The sequence below is a fragment of the Microchirus variegatus genome (assembly GCF_963457635.1).
Source record: "Microchirus variegatus genome assembly, chromosome: 18".
NCBI classification, from domain to species: Eukaryota; Metazoa; Chordata; class Actinopteri; order Pleuronectiformes; family Soleidae; genus Microchirus; species Microchirus variegatus.
In genome coordinates, this window is record NC_139819.1 from 3,801,884 (window position 1) to 3,821,883 (window position 20,000).

Consider the following 20,000-nt stretch of genomic DNA (forward strand, 5'->3'; position numbering starts at 1 on the left):
AAGAGAAAATGAAGAAACCAGAGGAAAAATCCACGGGAGACAGAAAACACTCGACTGTGATTCTTTAAGTTGTTTTAAATAAATCCACGAAGAAGAAAAACACGGAATCACTCAGTGAGATGACAGCGGTCGTGTGTGTGTGTGTGTGTGTGTGTGTCACTGTCATCATCATAATCACTGTCCTGCACGCGCGCTTGTGTGTGCGCGAGATAGAGGATAAAAGCTGACCGACTGATGGACCAACCACGAGCCACTTCTGTGGAGGCGTGTGTGTGTGTGTGTGTGTGTGTGTGTGTGTGTGTGTGTGTGTGTGTGTCTTCTGTCATAAACACTAACCTTGTCAGGACCAGTGAGTCCTCATGGAGACCAGAACCTGGTCCTAATGAGACCAGAACCTCATCTCTATGGTTAAGGTTAAGGTTTAAGATCAGGGATAATTAAGGTTTTATTTAGGGCTTTTTAAATGAATGGTGGTCAATGCAGAGACCTTAAGAGCACTGTTTGGTTCCCAGAACGTTACCCTTTGGTTGCAAGAACGTTCCCCTAGGTTCTCCTGTGGTTCATATGGAAAGTTTTTCCTAACGTTACTTTTCTACAACCTTTACGGAACGCTCTCTTTTGGTTCCCAGAATGTTTCCCCGAAGGATACTTTCATACAACCTTCCTACAACCTTTAGAGATTGTTCTCTAGATGTTCCCAGAACGTTCCTCTCTCATAACTTTTATACAACCTTTAGAGAACGTTCTCCTTTGGTTCCCAGAACGTTCTCGGAACATAACTTTTATATAACCTTTAGAGACCGTTCTCTAAAGGTTCCCAGAACGTTCCCTTTATACAACCTTTAGAGAGCGTTCTTTAAAGGTTCTCAGAACGTTACCCTAACATTCCTTTGATACAACCTTTAGAGAACGTTCTCCGAAACAAAACTTTTATATAACCTTTAGAGACCGTTCTCTAAAGGTTCCCAGAACGTTCCCCTCTCGTAACTTTTATACAACCTTTAAAGAACGTTCTCCCTTGGTTCCCAGAACGTTCCCTTTATACAACCTTTAGAGAACGTTCTTTAAAGGTTCTCAGAACGCTCCCCTAACATTATTCTAATCTATGTAAAAGATATCTAGATTTCTTCCTTCAAAAGTGGGCGGGGCTAAGGCAAATTTATCCCGTCAAACTTCCGAGTTGTTGTTTTTTGAGCAGCAGAATCAGTTTAGCGATGCGACTAATTACTAATACTAATTACGATTTTTGTTTTTAAAACCTCACAACAATGGTGTTTTAACGTTTTCCGTGTTAAATAAACCGGGAAATAATCAGACAACATAGTTGTTGACGTTAAATTAGTCGACAATTAAGTCAGTCATGGATTGATGGGTAAACCCACTGAGAGACTTTGTCGTCATTATTCTCCTGCAGTTATGTGCAAGTGTAATTCTATTAAAACTGCTCGTCGTTTCCTCGTGTAAAAATCAAACCTCTGCTCGTTGCTTTATTACCTTCTTCTAAAATGTGCAGACGGTGAAGTTGCTGCTGTGTTCAGTGGAGCGAGCGTCTCCTTGTCCACGGCTGATTTGTGGGGGACGGACGTAAAACACGGAGATGAGTCCGGGGCCGGAATAAGGTGTGGGAATAAAACTCAGGGGATGAATAACGGGAGTGTCTTTTTGCAAATATACCAACAATTTGGGCTCTTTTATCATGTATTTAACTGCTAGAATCCTCAGGAATAACAAGTGGACACAAACCGCAGCAATTCTGAGTGAGAGATGAAGCAGATGACGAGTGGGAGGATCAGGACGGAGGAGGAGGAGGAGGAGAGAATCCGTCTGTAGGCAGCGTTCATGAACGTCTATAGCAGCAACAAAGTGCTGCAGTAATACATCTATGAAAGCAGCCTGGAGAAAACTGAAACAAGGAGAACAGGACCCTAACCCACAATTAGACAAAAAGCGTAAAAAAACCCCGGTGCGAGTCGACTCATGCCGCGACAAAAACAAGATGAGCCGCCCTGATAACCCAGAGACTTAGAGCTGTAAATATAGCGTTAATCAGATTAAGGTTTCATCACAGAGAGTAGCTGTAGCTGTAGCTGTGCCAGGAAGAAGAAGAAGAAGACGAAGACGTCACAGAAAACGCCGTCAGAGACAAATCTACACTTCGACAGCGAGCGGAGGTCACAGGACAGACGGTCCAAGAATCCGTCCACGTCCACGTTTTTATAACAGTCCTCTGCTGACAAATCGGGGATATTTATGGCTCTACGAAGGGGAAGCCGGATCTTCAAGAAGAGACGTTCAAAAGACTCGGCTCCTCGAAAACCAAACAGCGGTAACAAATTTTTTATTAAGAAAATAATCACTTCATTCATCATTTCTTTGCGACACGGAGCTAAGAAACAACAAAATATTCGGAAAAAAAAACAGGAAACTCGGATTAATTACTGACGAAAAGATTCATCGATGATCAAAAATAGTTCCAAGTTTAAGACACTGGTCTCATTTAAAGGTGCATTATGTAATAAATCTAAAGCCATGAAATCCTCCTAATATGTCACAGAGACTCAGGAATAATGTTCATATAACAAACTGAACTCACCAACAACAACAGTACAGACAAAATATTTGCATTAAAAAAAATATTTTGCAGACTGCAAATCATGTTTATGTTTTGAAATCATGTTTTGGCATGTGGCGCCACCTACAGCCGTCTACCAATCATTGCAGTCAGTAGAGTCTCAGCTGCCGAGCAACCACGGGTTGCCAGTTACGACAGGAAAACGAAACCTAAAAGACCTCTGTATTTTTGAATTTGAATGTAGTAACCGTTTTTGGCCACATTCTTACATATGGCACCTTTAACCAAATACATCCTGGACTTATTCAGTTCCCTATGAAGCATCCAGAACTGCTCTAAGATCATCAGGAAACAGGTTTATAAACTGCGCGTTTCCCATGATGCAAAACACAAACAAAGTCAAGCAGCGGGACTTGGTATCGGTCAGTATCGGTCAGTATCGGTCAGTATTGGTTGGTATCGGTCAGTATCGGTCAAAATCACTGGATCGAATATCCTGACAGATGAAAATGTAGAACCTGATACAATCCAAAAATCCTAAATAAATAAATTAATATATACACATTTACATATATATATATACATATAGTGCATGCTTCACTATGCACATGAAATGTAAATAAAAAAATCAGCAATTTAGCATTTTAGCCGAGTCATGTTTAAACTCTTTATTTCTTCTTTTTGGGGGAGAATTGTAGAATTCTGTCTTTGAAATGACTCGACACAAATGTGTCGCTCACAGCTTCATAAGTTCATTAATGGTCTAAAATGACGAGTATCGGACTAATATCGGTATCGGTCGATACTCGCGTTTGTGATATCGGTGTTGGTATCGTGCCGTCTCTGATTTAAATCAAACATTATTGTTTACTGCAGCTTTTTGACTTAAATTATCAAATAATCATGTCAGTTATCAACTCATTCTTCGTCTATGAAATTGGTAAATCACACTTTTAATGTTGATTTTAATGTAATTTCTTGTTTTTTTTCTGTATTTGAGTCCCCTGTGTATGAACAGTGCTTTACAAATAAACTTGTTGTACCGCTCTGTCTTTCCTTCCCACTCCTCTCCACTCTTTCGTTTATTAAATGCACAGAGACCAATAAAAATCATAATCAATAAAAATGTCCCCCGGAGCAGTAACTGCAGCGTAAATAAACCTCAGTCTGTATCGACTCTGCTGTTATTGAAAAGACAGATCTGTGTTTTCTCTGTGTTTAAAAGAAGAGAAGAAGAAAAAAGAAAAAAGCCTCAGGGCGCTTTGACATAAATTGGCCCAAAGGAGGCGCTGAAGCACACGGATGAGCTTCACTTACTTTATTACAAGGTTCAGGGGGAATAAAAGGCAAACATGCAACAAGACACGGACACTTTACTTCTTCTTCTTCTTGTTATTTAAGACAGATGTTTGGACGAGTGCAGTTATTATATGAGATCACACTGTTACTGGGATCAGATCAACGGCTTTTAAAGTCACTAAAATAGGTCAATTATAGCGTTTTTTTGAAATTGTTTGCAATTAAACTTCTTCAGTTTATATGTTTTTTTTTGGATTTTTGTGAGTTATATTTGAATTTGAAAAGTTGGAGTTTCGTCAATATTTTTTATTCTTAAGTTTAAAACAGTTTTTTTGGGGTTGAATTTTTTTAATCAATTTGGGAAATAAACTGTTATTTGTCAAGTATGAGCTACAACAGATTCTGAGATATCTGAGGTCGTACCATCCGGATCTATTTTATGACATATTTGTACTACTACTACTACTACTACTACTACTACTAATAATAATAATAATAAAAATGACTAGAATCCGACTAATATCTGTATCGGTCGATACTCGTGTTTGTTATATTGTTTACTGCAGCTTTTTTTCTTAAATCCTCAAATAATAACCCTCAGTTATCAACTCATTATTTGAAATTGGTAAATCACACTTTTATTTATTACTTTACATCTTAAATAAGAAGATAAATCAAACTCACAAAGGTTAACATGAAATAAAGCAGACAAATTAAAAAGTTAATGATAAAAAATAAAACGGACAAGATCAACACAGTAGATGGAGTTTAAATAATTATTTTAAACTAAACAGGATGGCTAAATAGGACGGTGTGATTATCATACTCCTATATTTAAAGACAATTTCTTACTTTATTTTACCATAAGATTTCAGTCTTTTCAGTCTTAAATCTTAGGATTTTTATCTTTGTATTGATTTCTTTAAATATCTGTCTCTCTGTGTGTGTTTTTAACGTCTCTACCATCATGTACGAATAAGGTTTTATCAATAAAACTATTATTATTATTTAACTTATTCAGGTTACCGCTCCAAGAATGTCCATGTACTGTGTATATAAACGTGTTCCCTGGTGTCCTCAGCCCTCTGCTGGCCATTAGAGGGCAGGGTAACACAGCACCTACTGACACTGATCATTCCACTCTAAGGACTAAAGAACCCGTGTTGTTCCACGCTGTTGTTATGTTCCCGTCACGTTCTCGTCTTCAGCACAAAGCACAGGACTCGTGCAGAGACTTGTTCTCTCTTCCCAGCGCGAGGTGCGTCGTAAATGGAGATTTTTTACACAAACTGTGAGCGCAGTAGCTCCCCCTGCACTAAAAACCACGTGTTCCAAAAATCAACAGTGATCATATTCAAAGTTATATATACGCAAGTGTCACAGCGGAGACAGCTGAGGCCTCCAACTATGAGCTGTGTTTTTATACCCACTCCAAATAAACGCACACGTGTAGTTACATAACAATGACACAGTGTGTGTGTGTGTGTGTGTGTGTTTCCAGAACTTTACAATAAGTTAGTTTGACAAAAAACAGACTTTTTAAAATACACAAAAACACACGTTAGACGAACTGAAATTGTACTAATTCAACTTCTAAAAGTCAGTCTAACGCCCGTTTCCGTGACGACTGACCGGAAAAAAGACGCAAATGACGTCACGAGCGACACCGGAGTCCAGGCACCGTTTTTACCAGTTAGCTCCGTTAGCTGCATTAGCTCCCTTTAGCGCCGGTTAGCGCGCCTACAGTGGGACTGGAGCAGTCTGTTTACTAAACGAAAAAGAGCAGCGCTACAAATGTTTTTTAAAGTTTAGCGCTACTTTAGAGACTAATTTTAACAATCGGGAGTCACGCAAACATGGCGTCACGCGCGTCTTTTTCTCGTCAGTCGTCATGGAACCGTGTCACGCGTTAACGTTCACGCCGTTAAACGCCGTTGACGCGTAACGTTTGACGGCACTAAAAATGTATTTACTTTACATTACATTTGCTTTAACTATCTTTATTACTTGTTACTACCAAAATAAAATCAGCAGAAGAAGAAGATCTAGTAATGGTAAAGTAAAGTAAAGGACTTCCAGTTGAAAGACAACTTGCCCTACCACTGAGCTACCATGGCTAAATGCTAATTCCTCACTTTTTTAATACATTTACTTAAACTAAAACTTAAGTAAACATGTACTTTTACTAAAGTTTCCCCTTTAAGGTACTTTATACAAGACTGCTAACACCCAATAGCGTGCTTGTGAGTTGTGTAACTATAACTGGCTCACACTTCCTGCTCCCAGGCTTTGACCCGAAAACAATAAAGGAAGCTAGTACAAGCTAGTAAACAGCTAGCGACATCGTTTGAATGCTCCGTTAGTTTCGAGAATGAAATATACTTAGGTGTAGAATGGCACTAAAGCTAAAGCCTGTGACGTAATAGCTAACCAGTAAAACACTTTGAGAGAGGAATACCGCCACCTAGTGTAAGGAAGGCAGACACACTTAGCATAGACAGGAAAAGGACAGTTGTCCGGTATAGTTTGTGAAGTTGAGATACAACCGAGCTAGCTAGAGTGAAGGACGTGAGCTATGTTTTTAATACTGACTTAGCTAAGTCGTTTCAGTGACATTCAGAGCAAATGAACGCAGTGTTTCAGAGGGTTAATTGGGGTCAACTACAGTCCAAGCTAGTAATAACAGTCTCTCACTGAAAAAACCCAATCGAAATCTGAGCCTGAGTTCTTCAGTCGTCTCCACTGGAGCTGAGGCGGATTAACCTTTTCATCTCCCGAGATTAGGATCGCATACGCCGACAAACGGACACTATATCCTCTGTAACTACACTCTCCGAGCTTCTCTTTAACGGCTTCACTAATGGCGGAGATGAATCAGAGCGACAGAGGTCAAAGAGAAGTCATAAAGAACAGTCTGCGAGCTGAAGCGTAAAAGATTTATCCCGACACAAAAATATTATCGCAATCCATGGTGTTACTGCAATAACAATCATTTTAGAATGAAACAATTCATTTCATTTTCAAAAAATCAACTTGCAAAAACTGACGTGATAAACATGAATCTCTTGAAATGTAATGAAACCAGACCAAAGATCACTATAAATGACAAAATCCAGAATTAGAGTTTACAGTTTAAACATAATTGTATCTATTTTATATTTAAAGGTGCATTATGTAATAAATCTAAAGCAACTGGCCCTAAAATCCTCCTAATATGTCACAGAGACTCAGGAATAATGTTCATATAACAAACTGAACTCACCAACAACAACAGTACAGACAAAATATTTGCATTACAAAAAAAAAATATTTTGCAGACTGCAAATCATGTTTTGGCATGTGGCGCCACCTACCGCCGTCTCCCTATCATTGCAGTCAGTAGAGTCTCAGCTGCCGGGCAAACCACGGGTTGCCAGTTACGTCAGAAAACGAAAGCTAAAAGACGTGTGTAGTAACCGTTTTTGGCCACATTCTTACATATGGCGCCTTTAATTAAAATTTCATGTAAAACCTTTTTGGTAAACATTGAAATTTGTAAAATTCAAAATTTAGACACAGATTTAATTTTTTTTACTGAAAGTGCATATGGGTTCTTAACATAGGTCAGTGGCCTCATCAACTAGTAATAATGTGTATTGATCATATCAAATAACTTTTAGTCCCACTACTAATACGAGCACAACGCACATTAACTCCTTCCCTCGACCACACAAACATCTAACCCTCAGCCTTTGACCCCCAAACCCCCAAACGTGACGTAATCCAGCTCCAGCATTTGTTCCACTGATCTCATCACGGTGAAACAGAGAGGCTGTTTTTTTCAGGGGGAGGTGGGGGGGTGAGTGTTGTTTTGGGGGTTTGGGTGGAACAGCTCATCCATGTCTCTCAACACCTCCTACCACAACAAGAGGCCCCTTTCAGGAGCAGCAGACCTCAGATCTACCTCAGAACTTAAGCCCCGGCTCCTGCTGACCCGCAACTCCAAACCTTGGAATTCCCCCCGTGACACTTTGTCATTCGGATATTCCTTAACAGCACAACCATCAATCTTTTTTTTTGGGGGGGGGGGGGGGGGGGGCTACAGGCGTCATCCACCTACAGCAGCCACAGAAAAGTCACCCTGGCCTCTTTGTGTTGGTGTGTGGGCGGTGATAATAAAGACGTCAACAGATGCTCGTCGACGCCATCTGTTCAGTTTGTTACTTTCAGGCGGCAACATCAACACACAAAACAACATTTTCAGGTATAAACAACCTCCGTCCAGTCTGTCTCCATGTGAGTCCGTAATTACACGCTTGAAAATATACATCACATGACTTTTGTTGGTGTGAGCAGAAGCTGATTTTCTCCTCTGAAGTCGTTCCGGAAAGTCAAACTAACACAAGACACAACGACGGTCAACGTGAAGGAGCAGAGACGGACAATATTTGAACTTTCATCCATTCATTCATAACTTCAGCTCATGGGAGTTAGTTTTCAGTAATGCAGGGTTCACAGCATGTTGAGTTAAAGGCGCCCATATGTAAGAATGTGGCCAAAAACGGTTACTACATTCAAATTCAAAATACCGAGGACTTTTAGGATTCGTTTTTCTGACGTAACTGGCAACCCGTGGTTGCTCGGCAGCTGAGACTCTACTGACTGCAATGATTGGTAGACGGCGGTAGGTGGCGCCACATGCCAAAACATGATTTCAAAACATAAACATGATTTGCAGTCTGCAAAATATTTTTTTTTAATGCAAATATTTTGTCTGTACTGTTGTTGTTGGTGAGTTCAGTTTGTTATATGAACATTATTCCTGAGTCTCTGTGACATATTAGGAGGATTTTATGGCCAGTTGCTGTTTTAGATTTATTACATAATGCACCTTTAACAAGAAGATAACAAGATGCATTCAACGACTCTGGTAAAATCTACAGCATGTTGAGCTTAGATGAGCAGCTACAAGTTGCATTCAAGGAACCCTCAATAACATAAACACCTCTGGAAACACAACTAATCCAGTAACTAAGGGCACGTCTACGGCCTGGTTTAGGTGAATAAGCATACTTGTTTTGTTCATATGGAGCCTGCATTTTCAGCAGCAGATTATAGGGAGCAGAATTTTACGCCTGTAGTAGAGAAATGTGGACGTAGCCTCGGAGTCCTGAGGCCAAACACACTTTTAAGTCACGTCACCGACTCCATAACAGATGCTGGGGAAACGAGACACGGCGACAGAGACCATTACAACAACATTAGATCATGGAGGAAAAAAGAGGGAAGGGATCCTCTCTTTTGTCCTTGATGAAAGCAGAGCAGGAAAGCTGACAGAGACGTCGCACCTGCCAAACACACACACACACACACACACACACACACACACACACACACACACACACACACACACATTCTTGTACTTGCTGCATAATGAGGACTAGCATTTCCACTTTATAAATCAACACAATTACAAATATCTACTTCATGAATGACATCTACAAAGAACTACTGGTTGCAGTACCATAACATGTCTGCAGGTGGAGCCCCAGAGCAAAAAGGGCTGGAAAACTTTTTCAATGTTTTTTTTTGTTTTGTTATTTTTGGTCCAAAATTTGACAAAAACTTCATATGTCGTCCAAAATTTTGAAAAAAAAATTTTGACCCAAAATTTTTGGTCCAAAATTTTACAAAAACGTCATACTATACTATGTCCTCCAAAATTTGAAAAAAAAAAATTTGGTCCAAAATTTAAAAAAAAAAATTTGGTCCAAAATTTGAAAAAAAAAATGTGGTCCAAAATTTGAAAAAAAAAATTTGGTCCAAAATTTGAAAAAAAAAATGTGGTCCAAAATTTGAAAAAGAAAATTTGGTCCAAAATTTGAAAAAAAAATTTGGTCCAAAATTTGACAAAAACTTCATACTATACTATGTCGTCCAAAATTTGAAAAAAAAAATTTGGTCCAAAATTTGAAAAAAAAAAAAGGTCCAAAATTTGAAAAAAAAAAATTGGTCCAAAATTTGACAAAAACGTCATACTATACCATGTCGTCCAAAATTTGATTTTTTGTTTTGGACAAATTGAGTATAGCATGTTATAGCAACCTAAGGAAGTGATTTCAATGAAAACAAAGTGAGGACTGGCCAAAATGTCCTCACTCCGTAAAAATGACCTCATTTTGTTGGTTAAAAACCCTCACTGGTCCTCAGTATGTTGCAAGTACAAGAACACACACACACACACTCAACAGCCATGAAGGATCCAGCGCCGTGTAATGATTCAATCAGACACTTTTAACACTTGTGCTCATTGTGTATTTAAGCAGCAAAGTCATTCTGCTCCCTTAGACGTGATTGTTGGGGTGACAGAGGTGCTGGTGAAGATATTGATGCTGTCAGAGCATTGGTTCTCAAAGTGCGGCCCGGGGGCCAATGGCGGCCCGCAGAATCATTTCTGGCGGCCCCGCAATGAATTACAGTTGATAGTTTTAATCCAGGAGCTACGAAGCTTGTTAAATGTTTATTGGACATTACTGGATACAGACCAATAAGTGTAAACAAAAATACTGGGTATTTACCTGGTTTCTATATGGTGAATTTTAGTGTATTATTGGGTTATAAGCTGGTAATAAGCAGGTAGCTACAGCCCCCAATTACTAGCTATTTACCCAGTAAATATATGGTAACAGAAATGTGCTACTTGGTATTAACCTGTAATTAGAAGGTAAGAACAATGGCCAAAATACTGGGTAATTACCCAGTAAATTATAAAAAGCGTTATTATATTAACGCTTAAATTACATTATATTAACGCTTATATTACTTAACGCTAAACTGTAGAACTGCAATCTGGTCATTAAAATGATTACAAATGGGATTTCTTTCAGTTTTTTTCAATTTATCGAGGACGCAAAGCGCGCTTGACTCGATTAATCAGTAGAATACTCGATTACAAAAACATTCGTTAGCTGCAGCCCTAGTAAGCTACATTAAATCAGCTAACATCAATGTTTAAGTTAGCGTGTGCCAGAAGCGTTAGCAGATGCTGAATCATTGAGGACATGCTGTTGTGGAACATCGGTTGTAGTTTGCAGGGGTTACACTGCAACTTGTTAGCTTCTTGTTTAAGCGTGAAATGGTCCCACACTTTCCCGGGTCCGGTGTGTGTGCGTCTGCGAAAATGGTCCGTACGGAACAGGGATCCCTGCGCTGAACAGGCCGCGCGAGATAGGAATTAAACGAATACTCGACGGCAGAGTTACTCGAGGAATTTTTGGTAACCGAGTCACTCGAATCGCTCGGCTAATCGTTGCAGTGCTGTAAATCGGCCTCGTCGGAAAAAAAAATCAATCAAGTCACCGTAAACTCGCACATAATCGCGCAAAAAAACAGAGCAGGCGGCGAGAGCGCGTGTGCGTCTCACAGGCTGACGAACAGATCACAGCACAACAGATACGAGCTTCAATTGCATCCATATGGACCTGAAAAACAAAAGCAACATCTACAAGCTCAATTAAACACATCACCAAGCGTGGTTTCACGCACTCACACACACACACACACACACACACACACACACACACACACACACACACACACACACACACACACACACATTCTAAGAAGGAAAAACAGACATCTGATTAAAAACAGCCTGCGCCACCAGCTGCATCTTCAAGACAGAGGAACGCAACGTTTTAATATCCCCCGCCACTCGAAAAACAGCGATCCGTGAGCTGTTGACACGGTAAATTTAACGTCGCTTTAACATGCAATCTGGGCTGATTTGAATAACGCCTGCAGTTAAATCACTCCAACAGCTTATATTGGCTCAGGTTTCCTTTGCAGCAGCAGCAGCAGCAGCAGCAGCAAAGTTGAAACCAAAGCAGAAAGTGTGGAGGAGGAAGGAGGAGGAGAGAGTAAGGTGATGCTAACGGGGGGAGATGGATGTGTGTGGAAATAAAAGGCCAGAGAGACAGCAGAGTGAAATCATCAGGCAGTTTTTTGGCACAGGTACAGAGTGAGCAGGGAAGAGGTAGGGCAGTCTGTGAAGGAGCAGGGGGGGGAATCGTGCCGATGTTGGGCTCGGTGTTTTCTCCTGGCTCACGCCTGCTGTTTTTCAAAGGAAACTGGCTCAGGCTGCCGCATCTAACTGGTTCCTGCTCACACAGAGCGCCTATTCAGACCTGCGGCGCTCCTCCTATCCGCTGCATGGGCGATGGTCGGTGTGAGGCCGACGGAGGGGGGGGGGGGAGTTTATACAGCACTCCGGGGTGGGTGGGTGGGTGAGGTGTTGGGGTGCAGAGGTGACACAAAAGGAGCCACATGACTGTGGTTATAGCAGATTTGAGTCTGGCGGCGAGACAGGAAGACGTGGATGAGACGGCTGAGGGTTCGGGGCCCTCTGGACTTCGCCGCATTCCATATCTGCAGAGTCTCAATACATGTGGGCTAAATATTGCGAGTAGTGCTGGGCATGCTAATGGCGCTAACGGCATTAACACGTGTCGCGTTCCCATGACGGTCGACCGGAAAAGACGCATGTGACATCATGTTTATGTGTCTCCCGATTGTTAAAATAAGTCTCTAAAATAACTAAATTTTTTCGTGCCTTGGCACCGGAGTCCATGCACCGTTGACCAGTTAGCTTCGTTAGCTCCTTTAGCACGCCTGCAATCGAACTGGAGCGGTCTGTTTATGGAACGAAAAGAGCAGCGCTACAAATAACCAGTTTAGCGTAATACGTAAATACGCGTCTTTTTCCGGATTGTCGTCAGGCACTCCCTGGAACGTGACCAATCGCTAATCGTGAGGTACACTTTTTTTACCCATTTACACTCTACGCAAAAGACGGAGAAAGACGCCGCCTTTCGTCCGTACTTTGCGTCCATTTTGTCCGTCATTCTTGCGCCTCGGAGGGGACGGACGAAGCGTAGCAACACCGCCGAAAAGCTAGCGTTGATAGTTGATTTTAGCCCCAAAGAAAACAAAAAAAAGACTACACTACATAGTGAACGACTAGGGTTGTCACTTTTTACCTGTTTAAACTTCAAGTTCAAAATATACAGCCTAGATGTGCATCAGACCATCTGCAGTCATTTCAGAGTGGTACAGCAGAGGGCGCTGTGTTCCAAAGCTGCCTGTGGAAGGATTTCAGGCTTTACCTTCATGTTATTAATAGCAAGAGTAATGATTGATACCGTTCGCTGATGGAATAGCATATCACAGGACACATAAGACGTTGTTAAACAACAAAATCGGTGAATCACATGCACCGTTTTAAGATATGAATCAGCTGTATATGTGCGTGACGGTGACACAAAGCCCCCATTTTTCCCCCCTCTTCTTTACTCACCATGCTAGATTTTTGGCACAGAGCGCAGGAAAACTGGAGCGTACTCACTGTATATTTAAGGTGCAGATGGCAAACACACACACACACACACACTGGCAAACACAAAGTACACACACTCGGCAAACAGAGTATAAACCCCAAGTACATCACACTCACAAGTCAATAAAGCTGAATATATTCATTTAGGCCGTTGCTCAAGTGTCGGCACCACTTCCACCTTAATTCAGTGCAAATGAAAGAAAAGCCCATTCATACGAGCCCTAATCTCTGCCAATTACATGGAAGCACTCACTGCTCCATTATAGCAGCTTATCACTGTGTTTGCTCGCACATCGTCGGAGGAGAGGTTCGAGCTCCACAGTTGAAGCTGCGCAGGAATGCAACGCTTGGGCTCAAACGCGACGCAGAGTCAGAAAAGTGTCGAGCTGTGTTTGCTTTAGTGCTGATGTTACTGAGGAAACTGAGGCTACGGATCACAGCTGAGCTAACATGCAGTATATATATATATATATATATACACACACAAAAAACTGCTTCTTCATGGAGCGATGTATTGATTTTGCTGATAGGCATCATTGGGATTTATAAGGAATACACGGTGGAATGGTGGTGCTTTTCCACGACACGGTTTCAGCACGACTTGGCTCGTTTATTTTGCTTTTCCACGGTACCGTTTTTAGTACCTGCCAAGGTTATAATAGTTTTAGTTTTAATTTAAAAACTTCTTGTTTTTAAAATGACTTTTAATTAGCTTTTAGCTCGTTTTTTTTATATTTTGTAAATGCTAAGTTTTAGGTTAGTTTTTTTTTTGTAATATGGAGTATTTGCCAAGTATTGTGTCTCAAATACAAACTTTGAAAGTTGCCCACAGAGAGAACAATTAAACACACTTCACGTAAACCCAAAAAGGATTATGTAGCATTTCAGCTAGTTCTAGCTAGTTTTATAAACACGACCTGCGATAGATCCTAGCCAATCCAATTTTATTTATGAAGCACACTTTAAACCACAGGCTGGACCAAAGTGCAGTACTTACAATACAATAAGAGGACTAATGAGGGCTAAAAGACACACATAAAAGCCAAATAAAATACGTATTTAAGGACAATAATACAAAAGAAAAACAAGAAAATAAGCTAAATCACAAATACGAAACATAGATCGGTAGCAGTGCTGGTGTGGCAAAAAACGGTTACTGCATTCAAATTCAAAATACCGAGGTCTTTTAGGTTTCGTTTTTCTGACGTAACTGGCAACCCGTGGTTGCTCTGCAGCTGAGACTCCACTGACTGCAATGATTGGTAGACGGCGGTAGGTGGCGCCACATGCCAAAACATGATTTCAAAACATAAACATGATTTGCAGTCTGCAAAATATTTTTTTTTTTTCAAATATTTTGTCTGTACTGTTGTTGTTGGTGAGTTCAGTTTGTTATATGAACATTATTCCTGAGTCTCTGTGACATATTAGGAGGATTTTATGGCCAGTTGCTTTAGATTTATTACATAATGCACCTAATCTTAAATATTGAAAAAAACGACTGCGATATCTCACGTGTTCCAGGAAATAAAAAAAAATGGGCGATATTATCAAGAATGTGGAAAATGAATGAAACTGAAGGGGAACTGTAAGTATAGAGCAGGTGAGCCATGGGGACTAATCCATTTTAAATGCACTCTTATACTATTCTTGTACAAAAAAGGATTAACCTTTGGTCTCATAACAAATTAATCATGAGGGTACAGAGGATCCATCAGTCCAGTCACAGCCAGAGCGCTGAAGACGATACTGGTCAAACTGTCCCACAGCAGCCGGGGATTAACTGCCGTTCCATTTGGCCTTTGGCCCTTCCAGGACCTCCTACCTTTTTTACGGAGCACGAGATATGTGAGGTCTAGGTAAAGGGAGTGGAGCTGGAACTCAGACGGATAACTATTTTATTTACAGGAGACGGGAGTGGACAGTGTTGTGAGATCAGCTGGAGAGAGGTTGCATGAAATACCAATGGATATTTGAGGCTCCCCTGCCTGAGGGGGGGGGGGGGGGGTCGAGAATCCTGCAGAACTATCCGAGGCATGGTCCGCAGCTAAGTTTAGGGTTTGGGAGCGTGTGAGAGGTCAAACACGAGTCCTGGGTGAGGCAGCGAGAAACTCCAGCCGCGGTCGGGGTTAGGGACGAGCAGCAGCCACCACCACCACATGTTAAAATAAAATCGTTTTAATCTCCCCCTCAGATGATATCACTGGGATTATCAGGGGGGTTAGCCGACGCCGCGGCAGCCAAATATCACCGAGCTGCGGGGCTACCAGTGAGATCATGACATGAAAGAACGCATTGTGTTTCTGCAAACAATGGCTGATTAACGGAGTGGAATTGCCCAATACAAATCCTGCTTTTATAACTCGGGAGGAAAAACAACAACAACAACAACAACAACAACAACAACAACAAAGACCTCAGAAAGGCCTTCGTCACAGATGTAGACGAACCGGCAAAGTCACGATCGATGCAGTCAAGGCCGATCCAGAGGCTAAATTTAGCCCCTGGGAGAAAGTGTCCATCTACGGCAACTATATCTACATCAATAGAGAAGAAGAAGAAGAAGAAGAGGCCGTCAAACATCAAGTTAATAAGAAGAAAAACAACAGTGTGTATCTGGGTGTGTGTGGTGACAGGAAATGGTGTGTGTGTGTCCATTAATGGCAGTGGGTTCAGTGACACGGTGTTGTCTCTCCCGCTGGGAAACAGCAATTACATGTGACCATTTCCTGTTTCCCATCGGCCATTTCTCCAGTGTATCCTGTTTTTTCTACACTTCTGATGTTGTTATGGGCCTCATAAGAGAGGAGGGAAGAAGAAAAAAAAAAAAAAACACTGTAGTGGAGACAGGAATGCGGTCATTCCTTCTATAACCGACTTGTTAAAACCTGAATGGCACAAATGTTACTTCCTACTGAACTTGAGAATCACACACTGAACTTCATTCTCTCTCTCTTTCCCTGACACAGCAGTTGGAAGAGCTGGAGGAATGCTGGGACCGCCAGGACATGCATGATCTTTTATGGCTTTTCAGGACACACCTTTCATTTTGAGACAAACACAAGAAAGATTTTTGAGAAGAAAGTCAGCTCACTGTCAAAGTGTATCAAAGCAAATGGATAATTTCCTGATTTTCAAAAATTCATTAAAATTATTCCTTAAGAGATATGCAAATATTTTCAACTGATCCTTGTTCAGGGCGATACCGACTATTATCATGGTAAATTTCAAGTCATTCCGAGATACTTTTATATACACATACACATATAAATATATATACATATGCATATATATATATGCATACATATATATATATATACATATATATATATATGCATACATATGCATATATATATATGCATACATATATATATATATACATATATATATACATATAAATATATATATGCATACATATGCATATATATATATGCATACATATATATATACATATATATATACATATATATATATATATGCATACATATGCATATATATATATGCATACATATATATATATATACATATATATATACATATATATATATATGCATACATATGCATATATATATATGCATACATATGCATATATATATATGCATACATATATATATATGCATACATATATATATATATATATGCATACATATATATGCATACATATATATATATATATATATGCATACATATATATGCATACATATATATATATATATATATGCATACATATATATGCATACATATATATATATATATATATATATATATATACAAATATATAAATATACACACATATATAAATATATATACATATGCATATATATACAAATATATATACATATACACACATATATAAATATATATACATATGCATATATATACAAATATATATACATATACACATATACATATATATATATGTCTCTTCCCAATTTCTACTTTCATCCAGCAGAGAAATATGAATGCAAAAGCAGGTGGAACATGTGATTGATGTTATTTTTCTAAAAGCATGTTCTTTTTTGTCGCTGAAACAGTTTTCCACTCGACTCATTTGCATCTACGCCTGCTGATGTAAACCCGCCTTCTGTTGCTGCCGCAGAATAATAATAATAATGAGAAGAAGAACAACAACAACAACAAAAGGGACGTTCACAGAGCAACAACTGTAAGTTGTGACGATGAAAAAACAGCATCCATAAGCAGCTCTATACGGCTGAAATTACAGCGAGACTGTGGGCTGTGCAGCTCAGCCACATACAAAGAATCCCTGTCTCGTAAACCCACCCAGGCAGGCAGAGGAGACATGGGGGGGGGAGGAGGCAAGGAGGGAGGCAAGGAGGGAAGGGAGGGAGCATGTGAGCAAACAAGTGAAACTGTTTACCAGCAAAAAACACCCACGAGTCGAGGACGAGCCACGACTTTGGTTGTCTCACTTGTTGTTGATGCGGCGTAATAATGACCCCGACCCGTGTGACCTCCCTGAAGTCCGCGCTAACTCAGTTACAAACCGAGACCAGAAATACGTCTAAATGTCGCCTCATCCGCATACCAACCGTGATGCAGCGGGGGCGCACATCAGCTGAGCCGTTTTGTTCCATCATAAAAGTTCCCCCGCGTCGCAGAGTCGTAATCTCATTAGCACCCGATCGACTCGTTAGCGGAGAGAAAAAAGGGCCTCGTGATAAGCCAGGCCGCGCGGCTATAAAAGACTCACTTTTTTTACAACGCCGCTCTGTAGTTTTAACGACACTTAAAACGAGACACAATTAGCCGTGACGTCGAGCTACGGAAGTTGGCAGCGCACGCGTTCTTTCGCGTAAAAAAAGCCGTTCTTCTGTGGCACTCGGCACAGGCGACGAAGCAGCACGTCGTGTCACATACGGCCATTTGAGCGACGCTTTCAAGCGACGCGGTGATAAAGGGGGGAAAAGAAAATAAATCTGCTCAAAGCAGCTGCAGCACAGACAGACACAGTCGTCGGTATCTGCTCAGATCTGCTCAGATCCCGAGGCCAGAAAATGAAATATATCAGCATTTTTTTCCCCTTCCAGAATTCTTGCCACACGTGTCTCCAATTCGCCTGAAGTATGAGACAAGACGCGTCGGCCATTTTTAGATTCTGGATTGGATTTTCAGACAAACATCTTCAAAAAAAAAAAAAAGATATAAAAGAATGTTAGGCAGGTTCACTGGACGTGCACATGCAGGTATAAACAGGCAGGTGAACTTCTCTGCAGTCATTTGCACAGTTTCAAAAGTAGGAACAATAAAATGTTGACAATTCGTGAGTGCAGAAGTTGCAATTTAAGTGCAGAAGTTGCAATTTAATTCTTCTACTTCTGTTTATTTTTAAATTATTTGAAATCTATTAAGCGAGAGAATATTGTGAATTTTGCATCATGTGTAAGAAAAATCGAAATTTTACAGCCATGCTAATAATAATAACAACAATAACAGTGGAAAAGTAAGAGCGAGGATTTGCGACTGAGACTGAGGTGAAAGTGAAAGTGTGAGAACAGGAGCTTTGATTTCACAACAGACGACAAATGAGTCACGAGACGAGGAGCAAATACAGGTAACGGCGTCAACATCTCAACCGACTCTGTGTTTACGAACCGCCATTTTCAGGATGTGGTGGATGGCAGGCGTAAAAAAAATAGCATTTTTGAACAAAAACTGAGTCGGCACATTGTCAAGGCTCAAAAACAAAGAGATAAAATGAGTTTGTTTGGGCCATAAAACGTCAGAAAATGATGAAAAATGTCTCCGTCAAACTTGGAAATGACGACGTTCTCGAAACATCTCGTTTTTGTCCACAGAACCAAAATGACTCAGTTTTCATGATTTCTTTGTCAAAAATAGAGCAAAGAAACCAGAAAACATCCACATTTAAGAAAAAAAATCAGATAAACAGTCGATGATTCATTGAGCAATCGATTGATCGAGTACTTTATTCATGATATGACTTTTTTTTTTTGATACGAGGTAGTGTGGACGGCAGGCGCATCCAGAGAACAATAGAAGCATTTTTAACCAAAAAACTGTGCAGTGTGGACGCAGCCTAAAACTCCGCCCCCAGCGGTTTTCAACCAAAATAAAAAAGTGTGTCAACTTCTTAACTTTCAGGACCCAAAAACTCACAGGTAAGTTATTACATCATAAACAAAAAAAATTTTTTTTATATACAGTAGCAACCTTTTTAACACAAGGTCCTGTACAGGGTTAGGGTGGATTGATGAAAGGAAGTGTGTAAGAAAGCACACTTCCTCTGTCAGCGAGACTCTACTGGAAATTTGCCAAGAAACAAAAGGTGGTAAGACCTTTTTTTTTAATGTTGCATGAATCATTATTTTCTGTGTGATTGTTAGACTAATCAGCCCACACACACACACACACACACAAACACAAACGCATGTACACACTTCTATAGGAAGTGTGTACATGCATGTGTGCAGATGTGGACTGTGTGTGAACCCTGATGGACACGGAGACAAACAAAGGGACGTGCAGCACTGTTTTCTATTTACTGTCAGACACAGAGACAACTTCTGCTGTGTGTAATGAAAGAGAGAGAGAGAGAGAGAGAGAGAGAGAGAGAGAGAGAGAGAGAGAGAGAGAGAGAGAGAGAGAGAGAGACCACACCAGCGTCAGGCCGACCGCATCACACTGAGAAATCCTTCCAACAGAACTCTCTGTAAACTTTACATCACACTGGGGCACAGCTGCAGACGCAGTTAACACAACAATGCACTGTGC

General features: G+C 40.4%; 1 protein-coding gene across 1 annotated transcript in view; it reads right to left on the reverse strand.

The window, feature by feature from the left end:
- Nucleotides 1-20,000, reverse strand: part of rtkna (rhotekin a) — a 63,636-nt gene that overhangs the window by 42,552 nt on the left and 1,084 nt on the right. The gene's annotated exons all lie outside the window — the stretch shown is intronic.